This window comes from Sander vitreus, chromosome 1, assembly GCF_031162955.1.
Source record: "Sander vitreus isolate 19-12246 chromosome 1, sanVit1, whole genome shotgun sequence".
Taxonomy (NCBI): domain Eukaryota; kingdom Metazoa; phylum Chordata; class Actinopteri; order Perciformes; family Percidae; genus Sander; species Sander vitreus.
Window position 1 is genome coordinate 4,863,130 of NC_135855.1, and position 10,169 is coordinate 4,873,298.

The window sequence follows — 10,169 nt, forward strand, 5'->3', positions numbered from 1 at the left end:
AAAAGTTGTCAGATAAATGTAGTGCAGTAAACATTACAACATTTTCCTCTGAGGTGTAGTGGAGTACAAGTATGAAGTAGCAGCAGGGGCGATTCTAGGATCAGACCTTTAGGGGGGCTCAGCCCCTAATGAGAATGTGACACGGATATAGTGCATTCAAAAGTGTTAATCTGCGTCATGACATTAGCCTACCAATTTCTTCACAACCGCACTCCTGCTCTCCCTCTGACAGATAGAGGCTCAGCCAAAGGCGTGAGTCTGGCACAACCACCTCAACCAGAATCTAAGCTTTCCAATGATATTAGCGTCAGTTTGGTTTGCGAGAAAATTAACATTGAACTTACATGAAATGTTATCATATTTGCATTATGCATACATCTATGCACACCCATTACTCTCTGTGAAATATCTCACAAACTCTTCACTCAACACATGCATTGGTACAACAAGCGGTTCCCGGGTAATCGGGTTTTGAAATTGCAACAACATTACTACATGGTTTCCAACTTTGGGCCAAAATTATAATGTATTCTCATGTAAACTATTTATGTCAGCACAGACATTTTGGTAAATTGCTTAGCCAGTGTATCCCACCATAATGGTTATTATATTGCCAGATTCCAGACAATCCCACTTACTTATATATATCCCACTTACAAATATGAATATACAGTATATTTCTACTGGTATGCTTCCTAGTGACATTAATGCAAAAATATGAAGAAAAAACTATTGTGTGTGCATGGTTAAAATTCTGAAGTGCAAAATAGTTCAGGCTACAGCGCAAATATTTCCATCCATAGATAAGAATGATCAAGTCTTACCTCTGAATTTCTTTTCAAAGTGCACCAGATTGATGCATTTAAACGTTAAAATAGACTAAACTTTCTTACAGGGGAGCATGCCCATGGACCCCCCCTAGGGGGGGTTGTGCCCCAGTGCAACTCTAGGTCTAGTGACGCCCCTGGGGCGGTGTCCCCTTTTTAAGTTTTACAAAGATAACAACATTACCTTTTTTGGAGGTATTTACGCTTCTGAGCTGAAAATGTCCCCTGATTTTGTCTGAGGAATCTGGTCACCTTAAGCTAGCTGCTGCTAGCGTTCTGTTGTGCTGTACATGCCGATGAACGACACCAGTACCCGGAGGTCCACGTTTAACCGCCGCTAAATCTCCACTGGATGATGTGGTATCTGACCATTTGCACTTTGACTTGGGATTTGGTGTGAGGGGATGCGTGAACTTTGCCCCACTTGTGTTGAAGCCATTTGGAGGCTGTTAACATGAACAGATGGCCCCCAAGACAGAAGAGTCCGGTTTTTGGGGTTGTGCCAAAGAAAAGGTATCGATTGGTCAGTTCCCTACTCCAATCATATACTTACACATATCACGCCGTATGTTATTACAATGTAAAGGATATATACTGAATTCACACAAAGAAAAGGCAGAGCGACAATATTTGAAGATTGGGTTGGTCGTCTCTCCGAGCTCCTGCAGAAGCTTGTAAATTGATGCTGGAATCCTTGATGTAATAAACCTTTTTATAATCAAGAACAGTGTCAACGAAGTTCCTTTTTCACACATCAGCAACACAGTGCTGCAACTAAACAATGACTCGCATCAGAAGGGTTCAAAGTCAACTTCCCGTTTTTGGCGTTTAGCTTAGCGCGGCGCCATTGCAACCATAAACAACACCGGCTTGGCCCTGTCATCCTCCCCATCTTCACCCACTCGCCCAAAAATCGTCACATCCGGTTTAAAAAAAACCAAGATGGCTTCAAAACATAGACAGTTAAAGAGCGTTGCTGCGCAGCCTCAAACTGAGTTTGACGACGTAGAAAGTTGTAAGTCTTCTGGTAGCTGTGCCAAGAGAAATATGAGTCATTCAATCTTGCAGAGATGGAGAGTGTTAGTAGGAGCTGTCCATGAGCGTAGGCGCAGGAGCAACTTTTGGTAAGTATTCTGATTAATTATTTTTGTCATTTTGTTATTTTCAAAAAAAATTTTGTCAGACAGAAAGTCGCGTGGTTATGACATAATCGTTGGCCTATTTTTACAAAAACGTCTGCTACGGGGCCATAACGTGAGATACAAGGTTAATGGAGCATTTTATACATTGTCGTGTTTCTTTAGAAATAAACAATGGAAAAATAGAGTCTTTAAACGCTTCAGATGTAAAGTTACTCACTGTCAAAGTGACGCCAAAATGAATGGCAGTCAATGGGATGCTGGCAGAAGGTGATGGCTTGTTAGCCTATGAACCTCCCCACAGGAGGTACACCTTTCGGATGCTGGCTTACCCCCTTGCTTCAAAAGGGTAGTCCACAAACCAATTGGTGACGTCAACAGTCCATTCTTTGTTAGTCTATGTATACTACATAAGAAACACACATACACACTTGGATGCTTAAGCAAACATGCACAGGAATAAGTAAAAGGTTATCTCTAGTGCACAACTATGAAGGGATGCATGGGAAAGCTTTAGTCAGTAAGAGAAGAGAGACACGTTGGAAATTGCACTTCCATGTCATCCATTTCCTGGAGATGGCTGCAAACCCCTGGACACACTTAATCAGGAAAAGGGCACACCTCCGAGTATCCATTCTTTTGTAATGGCATTACACCGCACAAGTAAGATTTAGAGATCCCTTAATGTGCCAGAGTCTTCTGCATAAAAGTATATACAAAGGTTAATATTGCAATAATATGTTCCTGGAGGGCATTGTAATCATTATCTCTCTGGTGGTATCAATTAGAAGCACTTTACTGCAGGTAATGACTAAGATTCCGGTACAAAATGACATTATTATTATTATCCCCATCTATAATTTCAGAGTGGATACACAAGACGTGGGAAAAAAAAGAAAAGCATAAGTTCAACCAAAGGTAGGCTTAAAAGTGAGAGGACTTTTACTGTTCGACTCGAGGAAGGAAACTGAGGCTGTGGCTGATTCCAGCGTGCAGCCATGTGTGTGTGTGTGAGTGTGTGTCTACGTGCATGTACACGTGCACTTGTGCTGGAAGTTTCAAAGGGCCAAATAATACACAAATAAAAATGTGCATCCTCTTATTCATGGCTTGACTGTCTGTCCCAGTTTCCTCAAAGCAGGCGCGTGTGTGTGCGCGCGTGTGTGTGTGTGTGTGTGTGTGTGTGTGTGTGTGTGTGTGTGTGTGTGGTAGGAGAGGGAGGCCGGGCGAGAAAAAAGCCATAGATGCAACAACAAAAAAAGCTTCAACAACCTGGCGACAAATATTTGCATTCCTCAAAGCACGGGAGTACTGTTCTTTGCTCTGCTCTATTTATCCAGAGAGAAAGAGTGAGGGGAAGAAAGTTCGAAACGTCTGAAAAGATGTGTATTTCTGTGTGTAGTTTGTGTGTTGTGACCTTTGCGCTTAGCTCCAAACATTCATAACGAGTGCTCTTTCCCTTATTGACCCCCTCATCAAAAACATGAATAATTGAGGAATAAAAAATGCTCTCGGTTGTCCTGGTCGGCATTAAGCACAGAGAAGCCGGCCCTCAGACTTTTGATTTAGCTGTTTTATATTTAATAAGCACACACAAGAGCCTCAGAGGCGCCTTTTTTTTTTAGAAGGATTTAATTGGACGTCAGTGGCATCCATCACAGGGTTGTCATGGCACTGACCTTTCCACAGAGGCTATTCATAACCAGGAAGTTACATGAGCCGGGTTGCTGCCTACTCCGTCACACACACAACAATGACGCTCTATCAGTCACGCCATCCTCCAGCTGATACACCTCAGATGTGCTCACCGACACACACATTTGCTCATCATCGCTAATGTTAAGATAATATTGAACGTGGCTTCCTATTGTTTTCCCGGCGGCTTCCGATTTGGGTTGATCTCTGGACTGTACTGTTAATTATGATTACTATATGTACATGCTGTTGGTGGAAGCCTCTGTGTTACGTACAAGTGGATGTAGCTTTAATATGAGTGGCCCCAAAGAGCATGGAGCCCAGGGGCTTTAATTCACTGAACGCTATGGGAAAAAAAAAACCCTGCAAGTTAAATAATGACTGATGGAGGACAAGATATTTTGTAAGAAAAAGGAAAAATCTATAAGGTCCCTAAACTTGCAGCTTAGAGGAAGAATAGATAAGGGCTTGACATAATTAAAACCACAAGATCAATTTAGGCAGAGGTATGCAGTGTGCCACAGCTCATGATGGAACCCATCCCAGAGTCCAATTTGTCTTTTGTTCTTACACATTTACGGTCAGAAATATGTATTGACGTCATCCTCTGAGGACAAAAGACGCACCTGCGAGTCCAAGCGACGTTTGACAATACTTCTACTCAAAAAGCGATATTACAAAATTTGATTTTTGACATTTATTTACTATTTCATTCATATATTATGCTACTTTTGTGAACCCGACGTTTGTAAACTCATTTCAAGCACCAAAACAATTGAGTGTAGGTATAGAGAAATATTTCCGCTTTAGGGTCAAATTATCTCTTTATACAATGCTCTGGAACAATTTTGGGCGTCACTATACAGGAAGCTGAGTTTGTTCTGAACAGTTTAATATGTAACACACAGGGATCAGGTTATATGCAAATACCCTTAAAGGAGAACTCAAGAAGTTCTATTTCGTATAGGCTTCGCCCTCTAAGCCACGCTATGGGTTTATCCCTTCGCGCATGCGCAGTCTTGAAGATTTTCTTTCCCGCCCTTGCGTACCGCTCGGGTTTCAACTACGTCCGCAAATACTGTATATAAACAGAGCGGATCCGTTGCTCTGCTCCCACTTTTTCTTCAAGCAAGCAGTATGAAGAAGATTATGAAGACCTCCGGCTCCAGCGGCGTCCGCTTCTGCCCCTCCTGCGAGACCGGCTACATCTTTTTGCCGGACATCCACCGTCACGGGAGACCTGCCTCGGCGCCTCTCACGCCGGCAAGGCTCTCACCTCTGACGCCTCCTGCCCGTTCTGCGCCCACCTGCCATCTAAAGAGCTCCAATGGCGGGCTGACGCTTTTCTGGCTTTTGAGGTCGACGGAGAGGGGGACGGCAGCTGGGCAGACCGACGTGACACCGTTGACGCCCTGGAACCGCTGGAAGAGGGCGTCTTCGACGGGCACGAGTCCGATGACACGTCTCCCCCGAATGACGATTCCCTCACCGGTTTTCCTTCCTCCCCGCTGAGAGGACTGGAACTTGAGACAGGGATCGATGCCTTCCCACTATGGCTCTCCCCATCTCCAGAACGGCCAGGGGCACCGCCTCAGCGGACTTCCCCTCTGCCGTCTGTGGCTCCACCCTCCACCACCAGGGCTCTTTTTCTGGACCTGCCGGACATGATTAAAAAGGCGGCGGACCAGAGAGGCATAGCGCTCCTGGCGGAGCGTCCAGCCCCCACTCGCAGCCTCCTGAGCTGTGACGTCTACTCTCAGGAACCGACGTCCAAACGGGCTCCACTCTGGCCGCGCTTTACGGAGCTTCGGCCATTCGTGGAGGAGGCTCTCTCTCAGCCCGGGAAACTGAGGGCTCCAGTCTCTCGCTATGCCCCGTTCACACGGGTTCATGGCAACACAGAGGCAGGCTTCCCTTCGGTCCCCCCCCTGGAGCAGAGCCTGGCGTCGATCCTGCTTCCGAAGGCTACTTTTTTCGGCCACCGGAAGCCAACCCCCCCGTCCCCCCAGGATCAGGTTTGCACCCAGGTTACTGACCGGTCCCACCAATGTGCGGCCCAGGGCTTGGCGGCGCAAAACAACATAGCTTTACTAGCCTCCGCCGTCTCCGCCATGGCCACCAACCTGGAGGCTCTTCCTCCGGAACTGGCCACGGAACTCGGCAAAGCCATGACCGCCATCCACACCCTCACCACGGCGACGACGGTGGTGTTGTCAAGGATCCAGGTGTGGCAGATTGTGGCCCAGCGAAATATCTGGCTCCACATGTCTCAGCTACCCACGGAGGTCAGACGTGAGCTTTTGTACGGCCCCATAGCTCCCGATGGACTATTTGGGCCTCGCTTACAGATGGCCACGTCCCCCCTTCACCAGGCGACCGAGGACGCGGAGCGGCTACGGCGGCTTGGCTCCTGGAAAGCGGCTCCCCAACCCCAGCACCACCGCTCCACCAACCGCCATAAGAGGAAACGCCCCACAGCCTCCGCTGTGGCTGCACCCTCTCAGGCTTCGACCTCCGCTCCTCCGCCTGCCCCCCCCCCACAGCGGCAGCCGGCCCCTGACCGGCAGGTTTCACGGGGCCGAAGGACAATGAAGGTGGCTCCAACCTGGTCAAACCCGCCCCCAGAGCCACCCAGCAAGCAACAGCGACGGTGGCAATGACGGGGCGTGGGGAACGTCTGTCCCTCCACGGTTGAAAACTGGAAACACCTTTTTACCTTTTAAGGGCCACTTCAGTCTTTCTAAAGAGCAGTGTCCCTTCAACCGAGCAGCCCTTCTTCCCACTGAACATTACGCTGATGTCATGACAGATGTTCCCCACACAAGCACACACCAGGTCACCGCTACTCGCGGAGCTCCACCGCTCTCTCACTATGCAGACAGCGGGAGCAAACGCCCACTCGCTACAATTAGCGCCGCTCAGTTATCCTCCTCCCCCCGGCTATGCCAGCGGGATGAGGACGACGATGACCCGCTAACCTTTCCACAGGACCCTACCATGGGCTGGGCGACACGATCTACTCATGTCTCGCCCAGCGGCGGGACGGGCTCTGCGCTTCTTGCTAGCCATGTCTGTGAACAACACACAGACATGCGCGCGCCCGCTCTCAGAGCACAGCGCAGCATGGATCAGGCTGACACACATGTCAAAGCTGATATCGTGGGGCTACACACTCCAGTTCGCCTCCCCCCCGCCTCGCTTTGCGGGCGTGTTGGAGACAACTGTGTCATCCCAGGCAGAATCAGACGCCATGACGTCAGAACTACGGGAACTGCTGTCAAAAGGAGCAATTTCTCGCATTCCTCTGGGGGAGGAGAACGAGGGATTTTACTCCCGCTACTTTCTCACTCTGAAAAAGTCAGGCGGGTTACGCCCCATCCTCGACCTGTCCCAGTTCAACCGGTGCATCATGGAGCGTCCATTCCACATGCTGACTATCAGACATGTGTTGGAATGCGTGCGCCACCAAGAATGGTTTACATCTGTGGATCTGAAAGACGCATACTTTCACATCCAAATCATTCCTAGGCACAGGAAATTCCTGCGCTTCTTTTTCCAAGGGGCTCCTTTCCAGTACAACCGGCTACCGTTCAGTTACTCACTGGCCCCCCGCACTTTTTCCAAGTGCATGGAGACGGCACTTCAGCCGTTGCGGAAAAAAGGCATCAGAGTCCTGTTTTATCTGGACGTTTTGCTCATCCTGGCTCCCTCTCGGGAAACGGCGGCGCTGCACACTGTGGCAGTTCTGCAGCACCTGCAGACACTGGGTTTCGCCATAAACTGGCAGAAAAGCTAATTGGTTCCCACACAATCGATAGTTTATCTGGGCGTAGTGCTAAACTCGATTGTTATGAGGGCCAGGCTGTCAACGCCAAGGCAAGACGCACTGATCTCTCTCCTGTCACGCACCACGCCATAAATTGCCAGGGCGGCGTACGTTCAGCCCGGCTATTGGAAATAGCCAGGAGCCTTCTGCTGTGGGCGCACAATCACCTGCTGTACCTCAAGGAAGTGGAAGTGGATCTGTTCGCCTCACGAGAAAACACACAGTGCGCTCTGTGGTTTTCCTTGAGCACACGGGACAATCCACCCCTCGGCGTGGACGCTTTCTCCCACCATCCCTGGCCCAGAACCCTCCTGTACGCTTTTCCCCCGGTCCCTCTGATCCCTCGCATCCAGGAGGAGAATCTGTCGGTCATCCTGGTGGCACCGGAGCGCACGAGCGCATCCTGGTTCCCGACGCTGGTCCAGCTGTTGGCAGGCCCCCCCCTGGCAATTGCCGTGGTGCAAGGACGCCCTGTCACAGCTGGACGGCGCGATATCCCACCCAGCGACTGTGGGGCTGCTCTCTCAGGTTGCTGTCTCTAAAAACGGCGCTTGTTCTTGCCCTGACGTCAGCCAAGCAAGTTAGCGACTGTCAGTTTCGTCGTCCTGTCTCTTCATTAGAGGGGATGGGAGCGCAGCCAGCTGTTTGTTCACTATAGGGAACACTCCCAAGGAGCGGCCCTGTCAAAACAGCGTCTGTCTCACTGGCTGTGCGAGGCTATCACCCAGGCTTATAACACGGAGGGGGCGGAGCCCCCCCAGGACATCCGGGCACATTCTACAAGGGCACTATCGGCATCATCGGCTCTGTTCAGAGGCATGTCAGTAGCCGACATCTGCGCAGCGGCCTCTTGGGCATCCCTATGCCCTTTCATCCGTTTCTATTTGCGGGATATGTCCGAGCCCTTTCTGACTCACTCGGTCCTATCCTCACTCAACAACAAATGATGTCCCGTTGTATGTGTTCTGTCTGCTGCCGGGTGCTAGGAGGATAGCGGCGTCCCATATATATATATATATATATATATATATATATATATATATATATATATATGTATGTATATATATATATATTATGTACATATGTATTTTGTCACTATCATGCATCCTCTCTGACTACCATGCACGCCTACAATCATAATATGTGCCGCTGCATGTGTACTGCCTGGGGTCCTCCCCCCCCCCCTACTCTGGGTGGCTGGGGGGACCTCGGGCATCCCATAATTATCAATCATGTATTTCCTCACCAATCATGCATGCCTGCACTCTCAGCTTGGGCCTTACAGCCAGCTAGGCCACCACTTGTGGGCTCTGGGTCGCAGGTGGCATTGACTACATCAGCTTCGCCCTAACCCATAGCGTGGCTTAGAGGGCGAAGCCTATACAAAATAGCACGATAGTTACATTATTGTAACTCCAGATTCTATGAGTATAGGCGTAGCCCTCTAAGATCCGGGCCACCTGCTCCAGTTGCTTTAGCACCCCTAAAAATAGCCTAGCACCACCTATGCTATCTGTCCAATCTGAGTTTTCTGTTGCAAGTCTAAAACAACTTTTGAACACGTTCCACCAAAACAAGTTCCTTCCTGAGGCTATTTTGCAGAGGCACCCGTGCTTAGCGCCGCCCAAGATGATTGTAATTGGTTTTAAAGAAATGCCAATAAACCAGAGCACGTTTATTCTCCCATCCCAGAATGCTGTGTGGACTAGCCAGACCCTCCTCCGCAGCACTGTAGAGGAAGGTCTGGCAATGAGAGACTAGAGTGTTTGTGTGAAGACTTGGCCAAGCTAGCTGTTGATGGCAACATATTCTCACTCCCAACTCAAATACTGATGCTTGGTCAGGACCCCTTGAGCGTCACTTTTATTTTTATTTATTTTTTTAATACAAGACTAGTGCTAACTTAAATGGGTGAGATTAAATCGTGCAGCTCTTCTAGACTTTCCAAATGGATCGTATTCTGTGAAAGGAGTCATTTCACGGAGGTTGTGACGCCCAAATACATGTATCCAATGATTTACAGACATCTCTTTCACCATGTAAGTCTATAGGGAAAAGTCTTTTTGGGCCCCATGGGGATCACGTGACGTAATTTCAATATTTGGCCGCTATGTCAAATTGGCTTCAAAGCCCGGTGCACTTCCTGGGGGCCTGATGCATTCTGTGTAGAATTTTTACCATTGCTTTTGTATAACATTTCTGCCCTTACTATCCTGGGTTTGTTTGTGTTAAATTGTTAAATTTTTACATCAAGTACTGGTTTAATTTAAAGCAAACACACACAGTTGCAGATTAGAATAGTTCATTGTTTGTTCACACTCACCTTTTCTCTGTTCCTTGGTCTGGTCCACCATTCTGGAATGTCGAGCATTTCCTGTGGCTTTATTATGGATCCCACGTAACTTCTAGGCAAGTCCCCCCTACAAAGCAGCTCGAATGGTTGGGGTTAGGAATTGACCTCGAGTGGTTAAGGTTAGGATAGCCGATTGGTCAGAGGATAGGACCTGAACAAATCGGGTTACGTTACCTTGCGTAAGCATGGACGCCTGGCCAATAGTAATGTGTGAATGCTATTGAAGGGCAGGTCTTTCCTAGAAGTTGCGTGGGTTCCATAATACCGTTTTCCTGTGTAATTATCGTGTTGATGATGTCATTGGACTGAACCAACTGATGGAGTTTTCT